Source organism: Diabrotica undecimpunctata, chromosome 2 (assembly GCF_040954645.1).
Source record: "Diabrotica undecimpunctata isolate CICGRU chromosome 2, icDiaUnde3, whole genome shotgun sequence".
NCBI lineage: Eukaryota > Metazoa > Arthropoda > Insecta > Coleoptera > Chrysomelidae > Diabrotica > Diabrotica undecimpunctata.
In genome coordinates, this window is record NC_092804.1 from 27,750,056 (window position 1) to 27,751,932 (window position 1,877).

The 1,877-nt window shown below is 29.5% G+C and overlaps 1 long non-coding RNA gene across 1 annotated transcript in view; it reads left to right on the top strand.

The window, feature by feature from the left end:
* Positions 1-1,877, top strand: part of LOC140434367 (uncharacterized) — a 1,119,986-nt gene that overhangs the window by 1,062,108 nt on the left and 56,001 nt on the right. The window lies entirely within an intron of this gene.

A 1,877-nucleotide genomic window follows, 5' to 3' on the forward strand; every position in this document is an offset into this window, starting at 1 on the left:
CATAAGAAGCAGAAGTAGACCCCCTACACGATGAACATACTACATCAACAGAATCGCTGGGAATTGGCTGGAAGAAGCTCAAGACAGACAGAACTGGAAGAAATTAGGGAGGCCTATGTTCAACTTTGGACGTAGAAGGCTGAATGCTGACGATGATGAAAGTACCCACATTGATTTTATTATTTGTTTATTGGCTAGTGATTTATTACTATGGTTTGTTTTTTAACCAGGAGGAGTAATTCAAATTTATCGCGCCATAATGCTTGTTTGTAATTGGTCCAATCGCAGGCAAGTTTACTCCACTAAATTATGACATTTTGACACTAATGACATTTATGAAATTTTAAAATTCAACATTTATATCAAGGATTTTTTGTATTTTCTGCGTTATTCCCTTAACTTTTAGATTTTTCGTTTGCATTTATATAAAAAACAGTTCTTTTTAGAACTATTTAGCGACGTATTAGTGTTATTAAGATAACAATATGGATTCAGTGCCAAGTACTAGTGGTAGGTAATTATCCTTCACCTAAAAAACACCGAGTAGATTTGGGTCATTTATCATCAAATGAAAAACAATGGATTATAAACATGTACAAACAAATAAAAATTGATAATCCTGGAATGAAAATAACAGCCATGGTATCAAAAATAAAACAGGCAACAGGTTAGTTTTAGTTACTAAGGTAATGTGCTAATTTTAGATGTTGCGAATTCAACTATTTACAGAACAATTAAGAAATATTGGCAGACTGGAACAGTAAGATGTCCTAAAAAAACGGGCGGTAGACCTTCTATAGTACACAGCTTCTTTTTCAAGAATGAAATACCCACTTTGAATAAAATTTTAAGTGAAATAAAATAAATATTTATTTTCTTCTACAATGTGATAAATAAACTCTAAAAATTCTTCAACTTCTTCATAACAATCCAACATTTTTTTATTGTAATTAGAAAAAAAACATAAATTGAATTGAATTGGAAAAAATTATTATTCAAACATAAACAAACAAAGTTAGGTTAGAATCCACGTGTGAGGTTATCCGATACTGATTACTGGATTACCGCAAGGCCGACATAATCAACTAAAAAAGAAGATGTATTTGGTGACTTTTCTAGTAACTTTATTGGGTTTGAATATGTCTTTTTAGTTTACTCCTCCTGGTTAAAAAACAAACCATAGTAGGTAACGAAGAATTTAACATTTTTTCTAATCATCCAATATCCAATTTTTTTGTATTGAATCAAATCCGATATATTGCATTTTTCCAAATTTCTCCCTGTTTATTAAACTTAAAATTGACTAACAGTGAAAACGAAAATGATAATTTTATTAATGTTTATTATTTTTATTATTATTTGACCTTTTATCTTACAAATTAAAAATACATAAAATTCATAACTACAGATTAGAGGTCGCTGAACTGAATGAATTTCTCTGATAAGTTTTCCCGCAATGTTTGGGACTAAAAACTGAATTTATTTGACAATTAAATCGGTTTCTGAACCGACAACTATTCTGCCAGTGTGCCAAAATACTAGTTTTATTTTAGATAGTTTAAAAATATAATACTAATTATATACAGGGTTTGTGAAAACTACATATTCACCTATCGCACAATTACTGTTCTCCTTTTCGGCGTCGAAAGTTAGAGATCAACATCAAACATATTCTAAATAATTAATTTGATGTACATCGAAACCGGTCCTCTTAAGTTTTTTGATTTTTTATTATCCTTTATTTATTATAATTTGTTAAAAAAATAACAATTAACAGTATACCTACTTGAATAGAATTAAAATGGCGCAGTGGGAGTAACTTTCGGAGGTGAGTACCAATAGATACACTTAATTAATAAATTACGAGACAAATACAA